The sequence below is a fragment of the Panthera tigris genome, chromosome E2, assembly GCF_018350195.1.
Source record: "Panthera tigris isolate Pti1 chromosome E2, P.tigris_Pti1_mat1.1, whole genome shotgun sequence".
Taxonomy (NCBI): Eukaryota; Metazoa; Chordata; class Mammalia; order Carnivora; family Felidae; genus Panthera; species Panthera tigris.
This window is the reverse complement of record NC_056674.1, coordinates 59,878,252-59,904,119: the sequence shown is the minus strand read 5'-3', so window position 1 is coordinate 59,904,119 and position 25,868 is coordinate 59,878,252.

Below are 25,868 nucleotides of genomic sequence, written 5' to 3'. Positions count from 1 at the left end.
GGTCCGCGGGGGTGTATCAGGAGTCCTGGGGATCTGGCGGGGACTGCAGGGGTCACGCGGGGGGGAGGGCGAGGTCTGTGGGGGTCTCGTGGAGGGCACCAGGGGTCGCGGGGGTCCAGCAGGGACTGCAGGGGTCTGGCGGGAGGGAGGAGCCGCCTGCGGAGGGCGGGTCGCGTGCTGGCCGGGAGGGTTACACCGCGTGCACACGTGGCAGGTCTCAGACCCGAGTTCTACCGGAGTCCATTACCTCCCGGCAAACCCGACTGAAACAGCAGCAAAACTGGACCCAGTCTGGCACCTGCCGCAGCCCGGTCGACATCTCAAGCTCCCTCACGCAGCGGGGACGTGCGTGACCTCCCCCACCTCCTGTCCCTCCTCCCACACGATGGTGTCAGCACACCGTGTCCCCCCCCCCCCGCCCGGTGCTTCCCTCTCAGGCTGCGCGGGGCCTCCGCACCCCGGGTCGGTCCCTCCGGAGGGACGTACACGAGCCGCTGTCACAGCTGCCGCCCAGCCCTGTCTCCAGAGCGCGTCACCCAGCAGGTGTTCACCGAAAGGGACTGAGGGAACACATCAAAGAGCGAGCTAAGCTCCAGAGCGAAGAAACAGACACGACTTCCCTGCCCCGTTCTCTGGCGAAAGCAAACAGCCTGTCAAAGAGAGAGCCGCGCGAGGCAACTCGGTCACACGCGGAGCCATCCCAGAGCGGCCCGGGACCCAGTGGCAGAGCCCTACCTGTCACAGCGGCGGCCGGGTCCCGCACGCTCCGCCCAGAGCGTGTTGTGAGCCTGATAAACGTTAAGGGGAGAAAACAGTTAACTACGCCCGGAGTCTCGTCTTTCCCAGCTGCGGGCTTTGCTCAGCCGAAAACCAGCAGAAAACGTTCGGCCAAGTTTGGTGCCCGCTCAGATGCCAGAGCTTCTGAGCTTCGGACAGAGGCTCTGGTAACACTTGGCCGAAACGACAGGGATGGTGAGAGACTTACAAAAAGGACTTGAAAGGCTACCCGGCTGCCAATTAGCTCTGACAAAGTTGTATTTTGATGAGCAACGTGTAAATGAATCAGCTACACATGGCCCACATTTCCCTGGAAACACCCATGGGCTTGACAGTAAGGGGGGTGGCGGGGCCGGGGGAAGGGACCTTGGGAGGGGGGAGCGGGGGGCGGCTGCATTACAGGTTTTGCCAGACTCCTAATCCTGGGAGGGGGTAAATAGTTGAAGACATCTGGCTGACATAAAAACATGGCTGGATTCATCCTTCCTCGCAGCAAATATTATTCTCATTAAAACACAATCAGATCATCTATGGGGAGGAGTGCGTCATCCTCATCGTGGAGAGCGGTGCACAGAACCTTCTCGGTGCACGACAGCTGTGCTGTCGGCAGCCCGGCCCGCTCGGGCTCCCCCTGACGGCCGCTGAGGTCCCGCCTCCGCTTGGGGACCCCGCCTTCCCACAGCCAGCATGAAGGTCAATTTCACGTGTCGGCTGGGGAAGCCGGGGTGCCCAGCCGTTTGGCCAGACGCCAGAGTCGACGTTACCACGAAGGTACTCGGTAGATTCGGGGAGCGTGTGGTCAGCCGGCTCTGAGTAACAGGGGTCAGTCTTCCCACGGTGGGAGGGCCTCCTCCAACCAGTTGATGTTCTGAGGAGCAAAAACGGAGCTTTCCCAGAGAAGAAACAATTCTGCCTCGTGACCGTAGCAGACATCTAGCCAGCGTCTCCGGCCTGTTGACCTGCCCTACAGATTTCAGACTTGCCAGCCCACAGTCGTTAAAATTAAGATAAATCTCAAAAACATAAAAATCAATCTCTCTCTCCCTGCAGGGAAAGAGACAGACAGATGTCGATAGACGATAAAAAGAGAGAGGTGCTTCCCAGGTAGATAGCAAGAGGGAGAGCGATGGTAGATAGGTAACACGGACAGATGACGGACAGACAGGTACAGACAGACAGTAGATGTCCTGTTGGTTCCGCTTCACCGGAGAAGCGAGGAGAACCCCGGCTGACGCTCAGAGAAAGGAAAGATCTGTCGGTCCCCCAGAGCCAGCCCTTGGAAAACCCCTCATCACATGGCGGTGTGGACTAGCGGTTAAAAATGCTGACTCTGGTTTATGTAGAGTTTTGGAACAAGCAGAGCTAATCTATGATGAAAACACCAGGGCTGTGGTTCCCTCGAGGGACGGGGGGTAGACTTATTAAGAAGTATGGAGACTGTTGATGGGACAGTTCCAAGTCTTGATATGGGGACGGGTTCCACAGGCGTTTGCTTTTGTCGAAACTCGGCAAACAGTAAACCTAAGGTGCGTGTATTTCATGGCATGGAAATTTCACTCAAAAACACGAATATCGAACTCCAGTTGGTGAAATGTGAGCTCAAGGGTTTGGGGTGAAACCAACCGGTGTCAGCAAATGCTTTTTGAAATGCACACCAAAAAAAGACGGATTCACGGATGCACAGAGGGACGAGAGACGGATGGAGACGGACGACGTGAATGTAGTTCACGTGAACGGTGGAATGAGACGTGGGCATGTGGGTGTTCGCCGCAAGGTTGTTTTAACTCTCCTGTGTGTTGGACTTTTTACGATAAAACGCTGGAAAAGGGAACACAGGCCCGCGGGCGGCCCGGCCCGTCTGCTCTGGACCCCGATCGTGCCATGAACCAGCTGTGGGCCGTGGGTCAGCTTCCTCACCTCTCTATGCCTCGGGTCCCCCAACTGAAACTGAAGAGTGGTGATCGTGCCCCTTCTAGGGTTCGCACGCGGCGGCACTCCGCAGCACCCGCGATTCTTAGCAGCCGTTTCCCCTCCAAACACCAGGAATCTGGCTGAGACCTGACTCGGTTAGACAGCTCAAGCCTTGACCTTCAGAAGCTTCTGAACGTCGGCCTCCTGAATAAGCACCGCACGGAAGCAGGAAACAGGAGAGGGCAGCAGATCCTGGCAGCAACCCCCGCATCCGATTACTTTCAACGAGCATCGGGGAACGGCAAGTTGCAGGCTCGTAGGGACCAGGATGTAGAAGACAAGCCATGGTCACCTGGGGGCAGTGTGAGCCAAGGGCTGGAAGAGCTCAGAGCAGGCGGAGGTGTGTTCTAAAAGGAGAGGCGGTGGGTGGCCTCTTGGGGGAGTTCCTCCCATGGGCAGGATTTCAGTGGATGGATATGGTCCCGGATTGCTCCGTGACACGAGGTCCCGGTCCACGTTGGTTCTACCCTCCCTCGGGACCATAGGTACAGTGGATCCCATCTGCCAGCCACCTGGAAACCACACCTGGTGCAGAACGTGACCCTGCCTCACCGAAGGGGTCCTTGGCCAGTCACAACCTCTAATGGGAAAGTGCACCGTCCAATCAAAAACAGATTCCGAACACCACCATCTGGAAACCCAAACTCCACCAACGGTTTGCAAGATTTATACCAACTTAGTCTAGTCCTGGTTTCTCACCTACTTACTCTGATGACCAGGAACTCACAGAGCTATGACACAGTGTAAAATGATCTGGTCAACAGGGAGATTGTGTTGTAATGAACCAGGATAATGTGCTTCAGACTCAGAAAGAAACAAAACTCACAACCAAAGTATCAGTGATGGTCTTATGAATGACCAAGTTTAATCAACACTCTATCCATTGATCTGGCCATTCATCCACCCACCCATCCTGTCAATCATCCATCCATCCATCCATCCGCCATCCATCCATCTGGCCATCCATCCATCCATCCATCCACTCATCCAAATACCTACCCATCCATCCATCCATCCATCCATCCATCCATCCATCCAACATCCATTTGCACACACATCCACCTGTCCATCCATCCATCCACCCATTCATCATCCATCCAACTTTTTTTTTAAAGTTTATTTGTTTTGAGAGAGAGAGTAAAAGCGGGGGAGGGCCAGAGAGAGAGAGAGAGAGGGAGAGAGAGAGGGAATCCCAAGCAGGCTCTGCACTGATAGCATGAAGCCTGATGTGGGACTTGAACTCACGAACCGTGAGATGGTGACCTGAGCCAAAACCAAGAGACGGATGTTTAACTGACTGAGTCACCCAGGTGCCCCCAACTTTAAAGAGTCTTAATTACTACACCTTTACTATACTCGGGGCTTATGAAGCTACAAAATCCGGCAGAGAGTAGGCACTAAATATCTTCAGACAGTTGGGTTAAGTTAATAATGAATACAAAAACAAGGAAGGTAACGTGTATTCTTAAGGAGCACGGAAAACCAAAGGGAACACGATACTGATGGCGCGGAGGGGACGCTGTGTGATACCATCAGGGTGACAGTGTGACTCATCAAGCAAACCAAGACACTGCTCACAGTAAAAATGGGTGCTAAACGTGTTTTAAAATATCTACTTTTTTGAAATATCAAATTATTGTCTGGCATTTTTATTTTCTTTATTTCTGGCCCTATGAAACAGTTCTATTTAAAATCTATTATCAGCACAGGGTCGCCTGGGTGGCTCCGTTGGTTAAGCGTCCAACTTCAGCTCAAGTCATGATCTCATGGTTCGTGAATTTGAGTCCTGCATCAGGGTCTGTGCTGATGGCTCAGAGCCTGGAGCCTGCTTCGGCTTCTGTGTCTCCCTCTCTCTCTGCCCCTCCCCCACTTGCGCTCTGTCTCTGTCTGTCTCTCAAAAACGAAAAAACGTTAAAAAAAAAATTTAAAAAGAAAATAAATAATAATTAGGGTGCCTGGGTGGCTCAGTCGGTTGAGCGACGACTTTCGCTCAGGTCACGATCTCGCAGCTTGTGAGTTCGAGCCCCGCGTCGGGCTCTGTGCTGACGGCTCAGAGCCCAGATCCTGCCTCAGATTCTGTGTCTCCCTTTCTCTCTGCCCCTCCCCTGCTCATGCTCTCTCTCTCTCTCTCTCTCTCTCTCTCTGTCTCTCTCACTCTCTCAAAAATAAAGAAACACGAAAAAAAATTTTAAATAAAAAAATAAAATCTATTATCAGGACAAACTATTCCAAGTCTATTACTGTGCATAGTAAAGCAAAACGTTACAAACGTCTTTGTACTGATTGCCTCGATGTGTAAAATGACCAGTGGAATAGTTACTCTGGATGCACATTCGCGCACTCTGGTTTTCAAGCACATCTGGCTCCAACACTTTCTTCACTGTTTATCCGAGTCCTTATCCTCAACCTTCTCAGGGCTGTACTTTGCGACCGGTGGCTGCAAAGTCGCGGACGCCCCCGACCGAGCCTGTCTGTAAACGCGCTGTTGCCCTGGGAGCCTGCCCCGCTGTGGGCACCGGCCGGCAAGCTCCGGGCTTTCCTCCAGGCTGCCTTCTCCACGCGAGACGTCTGGACGTCAGGGTGGGCAGCGCGTCTGTTCTGCGTGCAAGAACCGGGCAGCAAATATTTTATAGACCCAAACTCATCGAACAAGTTGTCCCGCGGATCCTTCTGAATGTTTCACCAAATTCAAGTGCTTTGAAGTCTAGACTGTGTCTGTTACATTCCAGTTGGGTACAGAACATAAATGCATCCGATGTGAATGTGGCCTTCGTCAGAAGATCCTTCCAAAGTGGCGTCAGGGCGCGGGGCTCACCCGGCCGGCCTCCGTCCGCAGCTCCCCTTCCTTTTCGGAAAAGCATTCCGGCGCCTTCTGTGAGCACGCTTTCTCGGCGACAACTGAGCCGCGCCGAAAGCTCCACGGAAGGGCAGTTTTCGTGGAAAACTTTGACGTTTCCGGTGGATTGGAATAAAATGCAACCAAAACGTAAAGGACTCATTTACGAAGCAATGCCATGCGGCGCTGGGCCTCTTTGATGCGAGATTGATGTCAGGCCGAAGACAGAAGCCTGGACCGCCTGTGGGGTTTTGTCTTTTAATCCAGCCTTCACCACACAGGTTTTGTGGTTCAGTTACTGGACTGAATAGGGACGCACTGTGACCACCTGGGCTGCCCGCGGCACTGGGAGAAGGTCCCACATGATCACCGCCGGCGGGCAGCACGCCCATCCCACGCGGATTTCTGCCCGCGGACGCTCAGTTTAGCAAAAATACTGTCTTCACCCCGATGCGTGCTCCACCAACATCTGAACTGGTGTCATTGCTGCAAAAATAAATCACTGTACCTTCACCGTTGAACTTTTAAGTCGAATCAACAAAAGCCCTTCTACTTCCCATGCTCCCCACTGCCCCTGTCGGCTGGCGGCCTGCGGGCTCCGTGCGTCCCTCAGGCACGTCCCCGGTGCTCAGGGGGACAGCACGGTGTCAGGGAACCAGAGGCTGGCAGGGCAGCAGGCTCCGCGCCTTAAAAATCAATTCATTTTTGGGGCGCCTGGGGGGCTCAGTCAGTTAAGCATCTGACTTTGGCTCAGGTCACGATCTCACAGTTGGTGGGTTCAAGCCCTGCGTCGGGCTCTGTGCTGACAACTCAGAGCCGGGAGCCTGCTTCACATTCTGTGTCTCCCTCACTCTCTGTTCCTCCCCCACTTGAGCTCTGTCTCTCTCTCTCTCAAAAAACAAACATTAAAAAAATCTTTAAAAATATAAATCCACTTTTAACATCCTTACGTTCTAGCTGGATTCTCCTGCCCACCAGTCTTGGGGCCTGATGTTTGTTGCGTTTGTCTAAAAGGGAGACGAGAGAGTGCTAAGAAAACTAGTCAACACCCCACCGAGACTCGCGCCTGGTCACAAACGCAGTGCTAGAAAGAACGGAACCTGAGTCCCTCTCTATGGGATCCAAGGCGTCTGGAGGCTGCCATGTAAAACCATCCACGTCGGACGCGGGAAACACCAAGAAGGCACGCTTGAGGAAACTGAGTCACAAAGAAGGAAAACATGTTACCCAAGGTGGCCCAGGCCACAGTGGGGGCAGAACCCCAGGGGCACGGCCCCTCCACCATCATACAGGGGCTGGGGGAGCAGGGGGGCCGTCCTGGCTCCAGGGAACAACAGCCTGGCCCCACCACCCGCGACACGGCACGGAGCCCACCGGCCGCGTGTCTACGAAGACAAAGCTCTTGCACAACAGGAAACTTAGAACCTCCCCTAGAATATGGCAAATAATTTTAAATTATGATAAGCCCGTTAGGTTAAATATTTAGAGGTTTTGACAAAACACAGCTCTAGTTCGAAGAAAATCGAAGTCCCAGGGCCACCCCGAAGGCCAGGCACTGCCGGGCACGTGCAAGCAGTGCTGTCCCCCTCCTTCCCACAGATCTCCGCAGCCGCGGTGCCCCCGCACGGCGTCCTCTCCCTCAGCTCCAGCCCACGCTGCCCGAGGCGGTCTGAGGACCAGGGACCAGGATGCTGGCTCTGGGGTCCTCCTCCGGGCAGGGCAGGAGGGGGGCACCTGCAGAGGAGTGGGGGACAGAACCCCTGGACGTGTGGCAGGACTGGCTCCTAGGGATGGAGACAGGCTGGGGGAGAGACAACAGGAAGTCTTGCGTGTTATCCTGGAGGCAGGAGGAGCCAGGCGCCTCTCTAAGCAGGCGAGGGAGATACGAGAAAAGTCGGTGCTGGCAGAGGGAGAGAGGGAGCAGAATGAGCGGGAAAACCTGGGTCAGAGGGGCCGGACCTCACCCTGACCAGCTTTCAGCAAGGCCCCGCGACTGCCCACGGCTGCCGGCGCTCCGCAGTGACCGGGCTGGCCGTCCCTGCCCTCGTGGGGATGCACAGTCGCCTCATGACGACAGAGAACCAGGAGATACAACGCAGGGGCTGGAGGGGGCGGTGTCTCAGAAGGTGGGGGCGGACAAGACCTCTGCAGCAGCACTGGGGGGGGGGGGGCTCCGGTCGAGGAGGGCGGCCCAGAGGGAGGACCCGGGCATCCCTTCGCCGGCCCCGCGGTGGACCAAATCAGCCTCTCCTGGCAGCGCCTACCCGCCGTGGCAGTTTCGGCTCCCGAGAGGGTCTGCCCGGTGTGGTTTTGAGGCCTCGGGAGCCCCTGAGAGATGGGCACTGCCCGCCCCCGAGGGTACGGCACCGGCTCTTGGTGGGAGTGGTGGGGGACCACGGGGACAAGGGACGGCCGCCCCGTGAGCCACCGCTGAGACGGAAGAGTAACCCTCGTCAGGATCTCGCACAGGAAGTCGGACGTGGCACCGACAAGGTTCCTGGAGCGTGCGAAGCAGCGGCGAGCGGGTCCTCCCTGAGCCAGCTGCACGAGGTCCCCGCGTGGCGCGACACGGCACCCACTTCGCGCCAGGAGGCGGCCCGCAGAACCCAGCAGGAGCACGGAACGTTCTGGCGGGAAGGATACCGGACGCCGGGCCTTTGGGAAACTGCCGGGGAGGCCCGTGGGGTGGGGGGTCTTGGCGTCAGCCCCCGGCCGGCCGCCTGGAGCGATTCGGGAAGCCTGGAGGCCCGGCCAGCCCCGCGCAGGGAAGAAACGCCTCCTGCGGCTGCCAGGCCCGGGGTAAAGCAGGGGTGAAGCGGCCGCCCTGGAAACACCGCCGGGGCCACGTTTTCCCCGAGTCTTTGTTACCAAGGACATCTGGTTCCAAATCCCGGCCCCTCACCTGAGATCATCGTCCCTCTCCGTGAAAGGACGGAGTCATTCTTTCCATCCCTGCCCGCCAGGTTGGCGGCGCGCGGGCCAGGTCGTGTTGGCATGGCAACGAGACGGCGCGCCTCTGCAGCAGCGTGTTCCGCGGGGACACGGCCTCCCCGAGCCCCCGCCGGCCCCCGCGCCCTCCTCTCCCCGACTATGCCACGGAGCCCTCGCGACGGCAGGACGATGCAGCCCTTCATCTTTGCCCCGACTGCGAGAATCTGCCCCCCGAGCCCTCGCACGTACACGCAACCTGATTCTCGACGAGGACGCCACGGCTGCTCGGTGGGGGAAGGACGGTCCCTTCGGCAGGTGGAGCTGACGGCGGGACACCCGCGTGCCAGAGAATGAAGCGGGGGGCGGCGGGGGTGGGGGAGGCGCAGAACAGCAAAGATGAACTCGACGAGGCTCCGAGACCTACGCACGAGAGCTCAACCGCAGGCCTCGGAAGGTGAGGTCGCAAACCGTCGCGAGCCTGGCTTGGGCAGCGGTCTCTCTCAGACGTGACATCAAAAGCTAAGCAAGACAAGGTTTTTAAAATACGCACGTCGTACCGGGTCAAAATGCCAGATTTTGGACACCATCAAGAAAGCGAAAAGACACAGAATGAGAGAAAATACTTGCAAGTCATCTCCCTGACAGGGCACTTGTATTCATAGCGTATGAAGAAATCCCGCGAGTCCATGATGAAAAAGACAAAGGAGACGTTTACACGGGCGCAGGGGAAAGATCCCCCGCCATTAGCGACCGGGAAACGCAAACCAAAACCGCGAGAGACGCTTCCGACTCGTTACAGCGGCTCCTGTCAAAGCACAGACGGTCGTGTCTGTAGGACGGGGAATCAGAACCCTCACTCGGTGCCGGTGGGGACGGAAAGGAGGGGACGTCCCCTCCAAACACGGGACACGGTCACCACGTGACCCTGCGGCTCTGCTCCTAGACGGACGTGCGCCCGAGAGAAATGAAGACACGTGTCCACGCAGACGGTGCAGCATTATTCACCCCAGCCCAAACCCGGAAACAGAAGCGTCCACCGAACTAACGGGTAAACGGCGGGCGCGCCGTGTGCTGGGGTCGGACCCGCGCCCGGATGAAGCCCTCACGGGCCATGGAAACGTGAGGCCGACAGAAGGGAGCCAGTCGCCACAGGCCGGTAGTGCGCGGTTCCATTTATGTGAAATGAGACAGAGGGAGATTCATGGTTTGCAGGGGCTGCGGGAGGGGAATCGGGGGTGACAGACACTGGGCACGGGGTTTCCTTCTGGGGTGACGAAAATGTTCTAAAATGAACCACGGGTGGTATTCGCACAACGCCGTAAACACACTGAAAACTGAACTGTGCCTTCAAATAGATTGAACAGTAGGTGAGTTTTATCTCAATAAAGCCACGTTAAAAACACCTGAGCTCAGGGCCATGGTGCACCACCCCCCCCCCGCCGCCGGGCACACACTTCCCACGGGCATCGTCCCCAACCCTGGATGCCCTCGTCACCCACACCCTTCGGCCTGTGAGCCAGCAGCACAGGCATCACCTCGAGGAGCGCGGCATCGCAGGCCCCCCCCAGACATGCTCGTCAGAATCTACGTTTTCACCACGCCACAGAATTCGTGCCTCTTCGTGGCACTGCTCGTGTCCCTCCCATCCTCCTAAAACCGCCCAGAAGGACTCGTCCGCCGGTCTTGTGTGGGGGGAGTCACGGTGGGAGAAGCCAGTGCACAGGTTGCAAGGAGACGAGGTTTCAGGTTCCCGCTGTGCCGTTTCATTCATTCATTCGTTCATTCGTTCGTGCCTCTGACCAGCGCTGACGGGCTACCCGCAACACAGCCCAACGCCGCTCCCGCGACACGGAGGCGGGCGAGGCAGACGGGAGCAGGGCAGCCCTGGGGGACCGCGCACCACCAGGGTCCTGACCGGCTCTTGCAAACTCAGGGAAGCAGCACGTGGGTCCTTCCCCGCGAGCCTCCCTCCTCAGCAGTGGGACGTGGCTGGTGCCGACACTGACCCGGGGCCGTGAGGACCGGATGCGGACCACGGGCACGGGCAGCCGCCGACGCAGCACACGGTTCCACGCCTGCTCTTCCCCAAGTGTTTCTCCGTGGAAGCAGGGGGGGAGTTTGGGGTCTCAAATGTCCGAACAACGGCTTTGGTTCTGGCTGCGGGCTTCTCCGCACGTTCCCGGGGAGGGGGGTGGCGGGGGGAGGCTGCTTCCTGGCAACAGAAACGGGGCCGTGGAAGGCGGTGGTGGACTTCAAGGGCAGAAAAGGCAAGACTGAGCGTTTCGGCACCGTGGGAGCGCTTAACAAGGAGCCAGGGAGGATTCTGGAACTGAGAAATGTAAAAACTGGAATCCAGAATTTGATCATTAGACCTCACTGAAGAAGGACTTCATGAGCTGGAAGATAAATCTAAGGACGTTTCCAGATGGAAATGACCGATGTTCTGGCCACTCGGGTGACGGTTTCTCACACCTGTTGTGGTTTACGCTTGTGGCTCCCTAATGACTAATGAATGACCTGAGTCCCTCTTCGTGGTTATTGGCCACATAGAGATTTTTATCACGTGCCTATTCAGTCTTGGCTTATTTAAAAACCTGGGTTGTTTTTATTCGAGTTTTTTTCGAGTTTATTTTTTCTAATTTTTATTCGAATTTAACGAGTCATAGACGGTGGGGCCGTCGTGTAGATGAGACCAGCAAACGCAAACGTGGCCCGTGACGAACGCAGAGTACGCAACGGCAGTTACTGCTATGGTGACTTTGGACCATTTCATTAGCGGCTCTCCACCCGCTCTGGGCTCTGCTCAGTTCCTCCCGGGGCCCCTTCAGGGCTCACTTCGGAAGCTACTCCCTTCGGAAGCTACTCCCTTCGGGGTGCGTGATCCTACGGACCCACCCCGCCTCACGCGCCACACAGGCCCGGCTGCGATGCTCACAGACGAGGTCCACGCGCCCCTCGTTGGAAACAGGAGGCCCCTGACGTCTCATTCTTCCTCGCCCGATTCAGTGCCGCAGACTGGCATCCGACACGCGAGACTTCACGTCAGCAGGTGCAGGCACAGCCACGTGGTCCCGTCTACCGCCGTTTCAGAGCACGCGTGGCCGAGGACACAGCCCGATGCTAGGTCTTGACACTGAAGGCAGACACCCAGGGCCAGCGAAGGATGGAGCCAGGGGACAGTCCACCCTCCCGTGAACAGACCAACGGCAGTTGGCGGGGAGGGGACGGGGACGGAGTTCCCGTGTCCTGCTCGGCATCCCCTCGAAGGTTCTGTATTCCGTTCCACGCAAGCAGGTGTGGTGTGTGTCAGATGAAGGCAGTCAGAGGACGTGGGGAGTCAGCCGAGGGTGCGCCTGACGGGGGCCCCGGCGCAGACAGCTCTCGTGGCCCCGCTGTGCGGCGGGCGCCGAACAACTGTGGAAAATACAGAGGTGAATGCGACGGTCTTTCCGCAAGTACGTTCTTCTAGCGTTTTCTTGCAAAACAGCGGGCAGCGGGCCGTCACGTGAGCGCACGTCTCAGGGAGGAGTCTCCACCCTCCACCGCTAATGCGCGGCACGGGCTCGGCAACGTCCGGGGCTCAGATGACGGACGGGAAAATGGAACAGCAAAAGCAGCCAGGGGGAAGTCGAGGTGTGCTTGTCGACAGCTCCTGACCGAAGAGGCTCCGGAGAACCACCGGCTGCTTTCTCTGTGCTTTGTGTCCGACCTCCACTCTGGGAACACCGAGTTCAGAGATCACTGCTCCCGATGGCCTCTCCCATTTCCACGCGGGCGGCATCGGCAGTCTGCTCCGTCCGTCGTGCTCTGAGCGTGGCCCCGTCAGACCCTCCGTGCCGCACGACCGCGTTCCAGACGCTGCTGACCGTGGCGCCCTGCCCCACGCCGTGTCGTGCTGAACCGGGGAGGGTGGCTCTCGCTCTGGCCCCACTCGCTCCACGACGGGCCTGGGAAAGGGGCGCTCGCCGCAAGTGCGGGCATTTTTGTGCCCTAACCCTCACAGCGCCGTGCCGTGGGTGCTCCCCACGCCTGCCGGTGCCCAGCCCCCACTGGTGGCCAAGCACCCTGGTACGGGTCCTCCCTCTCTGACTCAGGGCCCCCGGTTCTCTCCGCCTGGCCCAGCTCACTGGTCTGACAAGCAGGGAGGAGAGCAAACCTGGGAAGGCCAGGAGTCGTGGCTGCAGGCACGCAGGGCCAGACCACCCGCTCTGCGCCCCTCAGCGGAACAGGTGGCCTTCCCGTCACCAAGGACTCAGGTCTCCTCTCGGCGTCAGAACTGCCAGGAAACCAACTAAAACCAGGAAGGGCCCCGTGTGCCCGTCAGATTAACACGGATAAGGAGGAACGTTAATACAGGACGTCGCCAGAAGCGGAGATGCACCCGGATGCCTGACTTGACGCGCCCACGTTTAAGAAGCGCGAGTGCATACGAGGAGATGAGCACAATGTCGCCGGAAGCAGCGAAATCCCAGAAACCCTTGAGGGTGATCGGCAGGGGGCAGGTCACAGCCGGCGGGGTTCCTCCTCCCTGTGGGACACACGCTGCCCTGCGAAGGAAGGAGGCCGGGCCGTACGCACAGAAATGGAGCCACGCGGGATAGGCTGAGCGAAGCCGCGGCTGTGGCTCAGGGTGTGCAATCCAACCCGGTGGTACAAAACCAAAACCCGTGCCCCCCGTGTCTGTGCAGGCGCGGAAGGTGTCCGGCCAGACGTGCGCGAGAGGCTTGCGCCCACGACCCGCTCCCTGTGACCCACACGGTCACATGCGTGCTGTCTCTTCTGAGGGCCTGACGTCCTCGAGATGACAGGTGGCGGGGCCTCTTGGTTCCCACCAGATGTCATCTCCTCAGACCAAAGGGAAAGAGGCCCCTGTCCGTCCGTCCCCGCGGGCCGGCTCGGTGGTAAGACCCTGGCATTTTGTAAAGATGCTCAGAAGAGTGGAAAGGCCCTGGTGGGGACAGAGGGGACCAGAATGATGAAGACGCGGGCTCACGCATCGTTGGGGACCGAACGTGTGCGGCCCTGACCTCCAACATGACAGAGTTTGCAGGCGAGGCCTTCGGGGAGGTGATGGTCACGTGAGGTCCAGCAGGACCGGGGGCCTTTCCGGGAGAGGCTGCGTCTGGGCTCGCACAGAGGAGACGGTCAGAGAGGCCTCGGCTGGAACCTACCTCGGCCGGCACCTTACTCTCACACTTCCGGGCCCCGGGATCAGAAGAGAGTAATTGCCGTTTAAACCCCGCTGTGGTGTTGTGCCGTGGCAGCCCGAGCTGACCCTGTGTGTCAGCGACCTCGCGGACGGCGGCGGCCCCTCCAGGCGCACGCAGCTCGCGCATCCAACAAGCAAACACGGAGATCCCCCTCGCCCTGGGCAGGGGGGTCGGGGGGGGGCACATCTTTCTGCCCCACTTGGAGAAAAATCCCCGGGGCAACCGGAAAGCTCCCCCTCATCTTCGCGTTTGCTTTTTCCGTGCGAAACACCAGGGATCTCACCCACTCCGGGACGTCGGCATCGCGTGAGACGCGGGGAACCACCGCCGCTGACCTCCTGATTTATGCGCAAAGGGGCTGGGGAGGGAGTGTTGGCCAAGGGTGCGCGGTGGAACCCCGGCACCTCCCCCCGGGACGGCAAGAGAGGCTCCATCTGGAGAGCGCTGGGGTGGAGCCACACTTCAGTCACCCCCGCTCTGCCCCCTCGTCCTCAGCTCGGCGGGGGGTTTCTGAAGGCGCCTCCCTGGACCGTGCCCGGGCCTCCTCTCCCCCCGGGGCCCCGCCGGCCTGCCTGGGGCAGCAGAGGTTCCAGAACGAAGTGCCCTCTGGCGGGGAGGGACCCCCTTCACACCGTCCCGACCCCGGCGTGGATGTCAGTAACGGCGGCAGACCCCAGCCCAGGTCAGCGGCGCGGGGGACGCGCACGGCCCCGGGATCCCGCCTTCTCGGCAAGCAGCGCGGAGGAAGCAGCATTTGGAGCAAATCCCCTGGACAGAAACTTGCCCCCGGTCCAACACCACCACTGGAAACCCAAATGGTTCGAGGCTGGCAACTCATCAGACCGCCGTTTGTGAAGAAACACGTAGCGGGCGGCCACAGTCATGGAAGGGCTCCCAGCGCCCCGAGTGCCTCTGGAGCATCTCAGAATTCCCGGCAAGAGAGGCTGCTCCGCACGCGAAGCTGTTTTCAAAGGAGAGAAGGGGTTTACCGACTGCTAAGTAATTCTTGCGGTAAAAAAACAAAAACAAAAACAAAAAGAAACCCCAAATTCACCCGGAGACCCAGGTAGAGAGGTTAATGACTTTTTTCCCGGATAAAACACACGAGCACAGACGTCAGGATGAAGTATTTCCGAGGGCGCCCCTGCTCCCTGTGACTCAGTCGCGGCTGGCACCGGCCACAGACGGGAGCGGGGGGGGGGGGGGGGACCCGCGGGGCAGATTCCGACGGGGAGGGAGTCGGCGGGCCAGGCGGAGCTCGGCCGCGCCCCGGGGACGGCCGGAGTCCCCAGCTGCCCAGGCCGCGGTTCCGGCCGGCACCCGGCGTGAGAAGCAGCCACGTCCCCACCCCCACGCGAGGGAACGCCACAGGGGAACGTCGGGAAGCCCCTTGGACACCGGAGCGCCCGCCTGCGGTCCTCCCGGCTGCGCACCGTTTCCCCGGCCGGCGACCCCTGGCGGAGGGTCTCCCGTTAGCTGCGGCGCAAAGCAGTGCCTGGTGCAGAGTGTAGCCAAACGGTCTACAACCAGCTCTCCCTTTGCCGCATTTCTCAGAGTTGTCTCCCGTCAACGTTCTGCGAGGAAGGCCTGACCTCCTCCGCACAACTGCCTCCCCGCCGTCCCCCCGCCCCTCCGCCCCTGCTCTCTCTCGAGTGGGCTCTCCATCGGGCTCACCCCGCTTCCCGGCCTCCCGAGGGCGGGGGAGGCAGGAATTTTAATATTTTTTTTCAATTTTCGCCGGGTGAGGCAATGGAGAAAAATCTACGGCTGGTGCGGGAACGTCAGCCCCTCTGCAGAAGCACATCCTTCACGCAAGCCTTGCTTAGTCAAGAAAGCGTTCTCCGCGTTTCCAGGGCCCCCCAACTTTGTCACTTGAAGCAAGTTCTGCGTTCTCGTTGCGGTCACTCGAGTACGCCTGGACGAACGTGTTCCCCACCCGACTCTGAGCTCAGTTTCTCACGAAGTAGAAGTTCAATTTAGAAGTGGCCGGAGGAGGGGCGCCTGGGGGGGGGGGGGGTGGGGGGGCTCAGTCGGTTCAGCGTCCGACTTTGGCTCAGGTCGTGGTCTCACGGTTCGTGAGCTCGAGCCCCACGTCGGGCTCTCCGCTGTGAGCGCAGAGCCCGCTTCAGATCCTCTGTCCCCCCTCTCTTGGTCCCCTCCCCCACTCCCGTGCTCCCCCAAAAATAAACGAACATGAGAAAGGAAAAAACGCAACAAAACCAAAAAAACAGAAGTTGCCAGAATGAAGACTCTCCCTGAACCGCAGGTCCAGTTGCGGGGCACGTTCATAGAACCCCGGGGGGTGCACGGAAGCATCTGTTAGCTGTTTGCTGAAAGCATCGCGGTGAACGATCACAGTGCTGCCCTCCACATACAAGACGCTAGAATGGGCGGTGGGACAGACATAATTGTGCCCAAGGATGACCGCAGAGGCACCTTTTCAAGGTTTTTTTTTTTTTTTTTTTGAGACAGAGAGTGCGAGCCCACGGTGGGAGGGGCGGGGGCAGAGAGAGGGAGCGAGAGAATCCCGGGTGGGCTCCGTGCTCGAACCCACGAACCGGGAGATGTGACCTGAGCCGAAATCAAGAGCCAGACGCTCAACCCGCTGAGCCAGCCAGGCGCCTTCACAGATGCGCTTTGAACACGGGTACCTGGAGGGAGGCCTCCCGCGCGGGCCGTGTCTCCAGGGACTTTTCAAGGACTGTGGTTGACGAGCCACGGCCCCAGGCGGGGCGGGGGTGCCACGGGGCGAGGCTGGCGGAGAGCGGGGGCGACCGCGGCCAATTCCAGCTCAGGGTTCCATCCGGGACACGCGCAGGCGCACGCGCTTTCAAACCCCTGCAGCTCGAGTTTCCACAGTTTCGGGTGTTGCTAAGCAACCAAACGAGCCAGGCCAAGGGCCCACGTGGGCTTTCCAGGCCGACCACGATCCTCGGCCCCAGTTCTCGGAACCGCTGATGAGCTACAGGGTGGGGGCGTTTCTCCGTCTCAAGTAACCGAGTTACTCTGGACAAAACAGATCTTTCCTTCCTTGTTTGCTTTTGTTGTTGGGTAACATGAAGTGTCCAAATACCCATCGTGTTTATAAACATCATGACAACTAGGTGACTTTTTTGCTCCATGGATTTCCTTTTTTATCTTATTTAAAAAAAAAAAAAAGCTAACAGTCAAGGCCTGGGGGACACGTCCTCACCAGGCCCCGCACTCCACGTCAGCCACAGGCGGTCCCAGGACGTGGCTGTCACCAGCGTGCCGTGTCCGGCGGGCACGGCTCTCCTGCGTCTGCACGCGCTCCCTCCGGAGGACCCCGCTCGGCATTTCAGGACCGCGTGGTACTTCCGACGGCCGTGACCCCCTCCTGGGCCCGAGGGATGCAGACCCGTGGCCTCTGCTCTCAGTTTCCCCACCGCTCACACCGCACAGCTCCAGAGGAGAGTCCGGCGCCCCCGTGGGGCCCTGTGACGCTTCTCCGGTTGTGCCGACGACGGGTCTGGCGCCTCCTCGCAGCTCACGCCCCCCTGCGCTGCGACGGCTCGGCTCGTAAGCGGCGGGCCCCACCTCTGTGTGTGCGGGTTCGCCCCACACGGGACCCAAGTCCGCAGGGTGGGAGCAAGGGCGGGGCCGGCTGTGTGGACGCCCACCCGAGCGGACCGCCGTCGAGGGGCGAAGAGGGACGCCGTGGCCCACAGCACGTGCACTACACACCAACAAAACGGTGTGAGTGCCTTCCTCGGGGGCTGGGAGACCAGGAGGGAATAGAGCAAATTAGAAGTGACTTAGAGAGGGGCGCCTGGGGGCTCGGTGGGTTGAGCGTCCCTCGGCGACTCAGGTCATGATCTCGCAGGTGACGAGTTCGAGCCCCGCGTCGGGCTCTGTGCTGGCGCTCCGAACCCGGAACCTGCTTCGGATTCTGCGTCTCCCTCTCTCCCCGCCCCTCCCCGGCTCACGCTCTGTCTCTGTCTCGAAAATAAACATTAAAAAAAGATTTTTTAGAAGTGACTTGTAGAGGGCCGCCTGGGTGGGGGGCTCAGTTGGTTAAGGTCCAACTCTTGGTTTCAGCTCAGGCGTGATCTCAGGGTTCACGAGTTTGAGCCCCGCGTCAGGGCGGCGCCCTCTCTGCGCCCCTCCCCTGCGTGCGCGTGCGCACATGCGTTCTTTCGCTCTCTCAAAATAAGTGAAAACTTACAAAAGAGAAAGAGGCAAATTATAGGAAGGCGACAGGGAAGATCCTTGATGTTTCGGGGCAAGTGTCAAAGAAACCAGGAATCCAGCTTCCTCAAAAAAAAAATTAAAACGGAATTGCCATACGAGGCGGAAATTCTATTCCCGGGCATATCCGCCAAAGAACCGAGAGCAGGGTCTCGGACGGAGACTTGCACGCCCGTGTTCGCAGCGGCGTGACTCACAATAACCCACGTGTCCGTCCGATGGGCGAATGGTGGGACACAACACGGTCTCTCCGTGCAACAGAACGTTATCCACCCCTTAAAAGTAAGGACATCTGGACACCTGCTGCAAGCTGGATGAACCTGGAGGACCTTATGCTGAGATGAGCCAGACACAGAGGGGCAAACGCTGTAAGATCCCACTCATATGGGGTCCCCAGAGGAGTCGGACTCATACAGAGCGGATGGGGGGGGGGGTGCGGGCTGGGGGAGGGGATCAGTGTTTAATGGGGGCCGGGTTCCAGTCTGGGAGGGCGGAAGGTTGGCTGGGACGGTCGCGTGACAACGCGAATATACCCGATGTCCTAGAAACGTGCGCCACAAATGGTGAAGACGGTGAGTTTCACGTTGCGTGTATTTCACTACCATAAAAATAATGCACAAATAAAACAAGAGCCCAGGCGGAATCCTTCGTCTCAAGCCCCTCTTCATCCAGCCTCTCCTGGCTATTGCGGGTTCAAAACCTGAAAGTCCAAAGCTCCCACGTAAGACCCACCCTGCTTTTTAGGAGCCCTGCTCACGTGGCACCGTTAACGATCCTGGCAGAGGTTTCTGCTGTGTGGTCGGAAGACCACCTACGTTCAGCAGAGTCATCTGGGGGCCGATTTACAATGCAGATTCCTGGGCACGGCGCCAGGCTCTGAATGCATTTGGGGGCAGAGGGGTCCCAAATACTTGCATTTTAACAAGCCCTTCAGGCGATCCTTGTGCCCACGTAAACCCGAGAACCGAGCAGGGGGCAGACCTGTCTTCTCCCCAGATGCCGTGGACTCCTTTCAGACTGTCGATCCGCAGACCCCAACCCAGCCCCCCCGAGGGAAGCCCGGAGCGGAAAAACGCGTTCCACGAGCCCATTCTGTAACATCTCAAGTCCCCAGATCTCCGCGCTCTTAACAACCTTTTACACACGGTGCTAATCTAGAGGTGACCCCCAAACTTTCACCAATGGCGCGAGTTTACGAAAGCACTGAGGAGAGACCAATAAAGTCCCGCCCTCCCCCTGGACGGTGAGGCCACCCGGCCGGCTGGTGCAAAGCCGGAGCTCTAACAGCGGGTCACAATCCCCGCCGGGAGCGCCGGCGGCTCTCAGGCATCCACGGTGGCCCAGATCACAGCTCCCCGGTGGGGGGTTTGCTACCACACCGCGAAATGCGGACTTCCCCCGGTCCAGCGGTCACTCTCACCTGGTGTCCTGCCTGCGGGCGGAGGGCGCGGTGGGCGGCCCGCTGGGGGGACGGGGCAGCCGCATACCATGAGCCCAGAGCACGCCAGCCACGCAGGCAGCTCCCCGAAGACATCCTCCTCCTCTCCTGTGAGGGACGGCCTGGGTCTCAGCCAGCGAGCCCTCCGGGTCCGACGGCAGCCTTGCGGGCGGCGAGGCCGGGCCGGGGGTGGGAAAGAGCCTCCCGGGTGGGCCGCAGCCACACGCCCCGGGTTGTGCTCCAGAGAGCGGTCTGCCCAGGCGTCATTCTGCACACCGAGGAGAGAATCAGGGTGTATTCAAAACAGCCCCCGTCAGCAAGGGCCCCAAGAAAACGGCCAGCTTTGAGGGGGTTTGTAGTCTCCCCTTTTGTTCGACCGATAAACACTCTGGAACCCGCACAGGCGCCAGGGTGGGCGTGTGCTTGCCTGCCCGTGGGACGCGACAGATACGGAGGTATGTGACACAGGGCAGGTTTTATGGCAGGTGCACAGCAAAGCCCCAGAGGACGGCAAGCTGTCTCCACCCTGAGAGAAGAGGCACAGGACCAGGGCTTTGAAGGATACGTAGGAGTTCGCCGGGGGCCAAGAGTTCAAAGACTTGCTCTGCCTCCTGGAAGAATCTGGGACCTAAAGAGAGAAAAGAATCTGCCCAACTTGTGTTGGTGCTGAGATTGAAACTGGGAGCCGAGGGGCAGTCGGGTTTAGCGTCCGACTCTTGGGGCTCAGTCCGACTCTTGGTCTTGGCTCAGGTGGTGATCTCACAGTTTCGGGAGGTCGAGCCCCACGTGGGGCTCTGTGCCGGCAGCCCTCCTCCTTCTCTGCCTCTCCCCTGCTTACGCTGTCTCTGGCTCTCTCAAAATAAATAAATAAACTTGGGGGGGGGAATGACCTGCTGAGGTCCAACGGCTGTGTGTCCTCGGGAGCTTTGCGGGGGGGGGGGGGTCTTCAGAGATGAGACCACCGGACACGTGTCCCCTTGCTACTGTGGGGAAGATGGGCTCTCAGCGCGAGTCCCAGACGCACGCACCGTTTACTAACTCCCTGCCCCGCGTGGACCCGAGCCCGCAGAGGCTGGCGGCTCAGAGCAGGGCTGATAAAGAGCGAGGCTGGTGACCTGGTCTCTGCTCTGGGGCTGCAGTTCCAGGGGGGGCAAGAGTCAGGGACCAGACAGACGTCCTCTGCCAAGGGACAGACCCCAGCCCCACAAACAAGGGGAGGATTGGATGGCCGTGGTCGGCTCCACGGAAACGGACACGGCGAGGCCCCCACGTGCCCCGTGACCGCGGGTGAGCCGGGTCCTTCGTCACGGCTGCGCTTTGCCACGCGAGGCCCCGTCCTCGCAGGCTCCGGGGAGCACGCCGTGGACAGCTCCGGGGCCGTGACGCATTCACCCCGGCACCCCCGATGCCCAGGGACACTCTAAACACAGCTGGCCCGCTGACCCTAACCCTGGGACTGCCCGTTTGTCCCTCTGGCCCCTCCGGCCCTCCCATCCCGGCTGTTCCGTGAACTCCCCGCTCCCTCGTTGTGGCCTGAAAAGCTGCCGGAAGAGGCCCCAGGCCTCTGCGTGACCCCTTTTCACGCTGGCAAAGCTGTCCCTCGGGCTGCAGGCCTCCCCGGTCCCGTCCCGGGATGTCGTGTCCTCCGCGAAATGACAGCCGGAGAGCTGCGCCCGCCCAGGGGGTGAGATGCCTCCCTCCTGTCCTGCTTCTGGCCCAAGGGGCCAGGTTCTTCCCCGGGGGGCCCTGAAAACCACATGGGCACCGGAGGCGGGCGGCAGAGGCCTCCCCACGCCCAGGCCTGCTGCCGCCAGGGGGTGCACACACACGCACACGTGCACGGGCACACTCGACCAGGGGGTCCTGGTGGGGGGTGCAGCGCCAGTGATGAACGAGGCCCGGGAGCCGTAGGATGAAGAGGTGGTGACGGCTCAGAGAGAGAGAGAGAGAGAGAGAGAGAGCGGGAAAGGGGCAGAGAGAGAGGGAGACCCAGAATTGGAAGGAGGCTCCAGGCTCCGAGCTGTCAGCACAGAGCCCGACGCGGGGCTCGAACCCACGCACCGTGAGATCATGACCTGAGCCAAAGTCGAGGCCCAACTGACTGAGCCCCCCAGGAGCCCCCCAAACCACATTTTTCATCTTAAAAAGGTAACAGAGGCGTGTAACTGATGCCTGCGGTGTGAGGCGCTAGTCTGACATCTGGGAACACATCCGGAAAATGACCCGAAATGCTGCCCCTTCCACGGGTCACCTCCTCATTTTGGGTTAAACGGAAGCCCAGAGCTCTGCTCTGTCGTCGGGACGCAGGGGCTTTGCTGGGCCGCACGGGCACTCGGAGGAGGACCCAGAAAACGCAGATCGTGAAGAATCTTTCATTCCAAGGCAAAAGTTAACCTCAAACCATCCCAGTGTGGCACGCTGAGTCTCTTACACATCCGTCCTTGAGAACGGGGACAGAAAAGTGTGGCGAACTTTCATCGCGAGGCGCAGACGGTGACCATAGCTGGAGGGGCACGATCGATTTCGTTCCCCTCGTCGGACACGGGCAGCTGGCATTAACCGCGAGAGATCCCTTGTCCTGTCACCTGTCACTGCCTGCAGATGGGACATCGGAGGGGTGGGGGGACACCCAGCAAACACTCGGTAGTATTTTATTCTACTGAACGGCCCCTCGTGGCAACACCGTGCACGGCCACTTAAGTCAGACACCCCTGACCAGCAAGGAGACGGCGCAGCTCCGCGGGGACAAGACCCTACCCTGGGCCACCCCTGAGAGCACCAGGTGCCCAGGCTCCCTTTCTGAAAGGTGCCCCGGCCCAGGGCAGCTCTGGGGCCCGGACCATCCATCTCCCACCCTCTCTTACTTCCAAACCACCGCCCCGGCCAGATTCAGGGGTTCGCAATCCTTTCGGGAGTACACAAAAATCAACCTATGGGAACAACACTCGTACATTCATACTCAAGTGTACATGACTCACAGCAGACTCTTCTGAGCCCAACACACAGACAGTCTGGGCTTCTTCCCATGAAAGCCTTCAAGCGCCTCCAACGTTTTGCCTCCTCCCCCCTCTTCTCCTCCCCCTTTGTTCTTTGCTCCCACTTTGTACTGAACTGTCCCCACTTCCCATCCCCCCGCTTCCTGTCCCCCACTTTGCTTCTGTTCCTGCCACGCACCCCAGCCCCTCTGGCTCCCGGTGCCCTTCGCCCCCCCACAGGCTGGGCCGGGCGCTCCCACGGCCCCTCCTGGGTATAACCGCCTGTCTGTGCATCCGTCTCCCCGAGAGCACTGGTTCTGCTCCCGGCCCTCTGCCGACTCTGCGGCACCAGGCACACCGCTGGCCCTCGGCAAACGTGACGGGAAGAGGGAGGCAGGGGGGCCCGGAGGCCGGGGGCCAGATGCTATCGGAGGCTTTGGGAGAGCAAAGGCAGTTAACATACACCCAGAAACGGCGGCAGGTCCTTGCCCCGGCGGGGACCGAAACTGCGTCACGGTCCCTGAACCGTGCACGCGGAGGGTGTGGGTCGCCGGCCAGCCAGCGCCGGTAGCTGGGTGCAGGGATGACGCCGGGGCCATCGGGGAGGGCGGGGCTCAGACGGCCTCAGCCCCCCTCCCCTCCCAGCTCTTGGCAGCTCGGCGGGGCGGGCGGGCCGACCCACCTTGGAACATGTTTATACCATAGAATAAACAGAGATTTTCCTGATCAAAGACCGCCCGGGGCCTGGAGATGGTTACCAGGAGCCTCTTCCCCGCCCTGAGGCCACACCGGGCACTGGAGGGTGGCCCTGGCCGAGCCTAGCACACGTTCCAGCGCAGACATCAGCTTACTCTGGAAGGGAACAAAACTTCACTCCTTCGGGGCAGGTGGCTCCCCACTTGAAGCATTAATCCAGACCCCGGCCGGTGGGAGTCAGAGCTCACACCCCGTCCCCAGGCTGGGTCTATACCACAGGCGCAGGATCAATCCCGCAGACAGCCCCGCGAGGCTAATGTTAGGACCCCCCCCCACCTTACAAATGGGGTTGGGGGGGGAACAGGTGGAGGCCTGGCCTGGTGACACCTGCCAGAGGTCACGTGCCATCCGGTGGGGGAGCAGAGACACGAAGGCACTCCGGGGACCGCGGATCCTGCTCTGGGTCACGAGGTGACGCGCCCAGTGAGGCTGGCTCACGGAGAAACGGTCTGGGGGCAGATCGCCATCAGTAACGAGCAGCGCACGGAGCACAGCAGGGCCTGGCACTGGGTCGGTGCGGTCAGCGTGGGGGGCTGGGGGGCCCACGTGGAAGACACTGCCGTCCACACAAAGGGGGAGCTGTCGTCAACAGTGGGTCCCGATCTCGTGATTCCTATGCCCTCGGGCCTCTTACGGACGGAATCCGGGCACTGCCACGCGTTTCCCCCCGCACATCCTGGGAAGCCGGCCCTGCCACCCTCCCTGGGGAGGGCGAGGGACGGGACGGCAGTGTGGCACGCGGCAGGGGCAGGCAGCCCCGGGCGGCCTGTGGCTTCAGCTCTGTACCGTGGACGCGCAGGGAGCCCTGCCTAGCACGTGGTGAGCGTTCAGTCGGGGGGAGACGCTCTCAAGAGCGCTCAGACTGAACGAAGACTGGCTTCCGACCCTCAGCCCGCACTGTGCGCGCTCAGCAATGGCCCACGGTGCCCTCCCACCGTCTCCCCGTGGCGTCTCGGGATAGCATATGGGGAGGCCGGGCTGCCGGGACCCCGACGGCCAAGGCAGGGGACGGGCCAGGGCCAGGGACAAGGCAACATCCCTCACCCCTGGCCGAAGCCGTCCCCCTAGACCCCCTCCCTTGGCCCTGGGGCTCGAGGTGGCTGACCTCTTCCCCCCGACACCGTTTGTATTTCTTCTGGAACCATCTCCTCGGTGCTGGGCCCGTCGGGGGTCATGTCCGTATTATCTACAGAAGACCCGGCCTGAGTGTGCACGTCGGTCTGTATGAACTTCTTGCCGCTGCTGTGACAGACGAGCACCCGCTTTCCTGGTTAAAGCAGCTGGGCGTGTTCTCCTCCGTCTGGAGGGCCGAAGTCTGGCAGGGGTCTCCGGGGGCTAAGATCCGGGTGCGGGCAGGGCTGGCTCCTTGCGGACGCTCCTGCCCCTCCACAGCTTCTAGAGAAGCACCCCCCCCCCGAATTCCGGGGCTCATGCCCCGTGCCGGCCTGACCTCTGCTGCTGTCACGTCTTCTCCACCCCCTCTCACAAGGGCCTTGTGGTGACACGGGGCCCCCGACAGCCCGGCCCCAGGGCTTGGACGTCTGTGGGCCGACACGCGTCTGCTGTGCTGTCGTCACACAGCGTGAGGGTTTTCTCCCCGCCGCACCTGCCGGCCGGCTTGGGTTCTCACGGGGGGGGGGGGGGGGGGGGGTGTCTCACGCAGCCACCAGATGCATCGGTCTCGTCCTGCACTGATTTAGCGCTTGGGGGAGGGAGTCTCTGCCCAGCCAGAATTATGAAAATATTTGACTTGTCTTCTGACACTTTTTGTTTTGACATTTAGCTGCACGATCCGTGCAGAATTTAGCTTGTACGTGAGGAAGGGCTCTAAATCATTCTCTTCCAAGTGGTGGATTAACCACACCCACGGTCCTTTACGACGATCCCTTCCGCTGAAGCGTTACTGATCCTAAATGAAACTCTGCATCCATTTCTTAAAACCCACTTAGCGGTTTCTGTGCCGCGTTCCTTCATTAGCCTGGCTTTGGAGTAGATTCTGAGATGCAGGAGGGCAAGGCCTTGACTTTTCCCCAATTTCTTCGATGCTGCCTCTCGCGCTGTGTGTCCCGCGAGCACCAGCGCTGCCCTGGGCTTCCCCGCGGCACCCGGCACCTCTCGCGTGTGGGGGCTCCTTGGACCCGACTTCCAGCCAGCGTTGTTTGGGGTCCCCGTGGAGCATACCCAGCACGTTTCCTATTTCAACAGGCCCATCTCTCCTGTAAATAAGTTCCACCTGCTCAATTCCACGTCGGTTAAGCTTCTGACGGTGACTCGGGTCAGGATCTCATGGTTCGTGGGTTCGAGCCCCGCATCGGGCTCTGTGCCGACAGCTCGGAGCCTGGAGCCTGTTTCGGATTCTGTGTGTCCTTCTCTCTCTGGCCCTCCCCTGCTTGTGCTCTGTCTGTCTCTGTGTCTCTCTCAAAAATAAGTAAACATTAAAAAAATTAAAATTTCCTAATTTTAGGGGCACCTGGGTGGCTCAGTCAGTTGAGCCTCTGACTCTTGATTTTGGCGCAGGTCATGATCCCAGGGCAGTGGGATCCAGCCGTGTCGGGCTCCACGTGGAGCCTGCTTGGGATTCTCTCTCCCTCTCTGCCTCTCTCCCGTACTCATGCTCTCACACACTCTCTCTCTAAAAAAAAAAAAAATCCTGGCTTTATTTATTATTATTTTTTTAATCTTTATTTATTTTTGAGAGAGAGACTGCGTGTGAGCAGGGGAGGGGCAGAGAGAGGGGGAGACACAGAATTCCAAGCAGGCTCCAG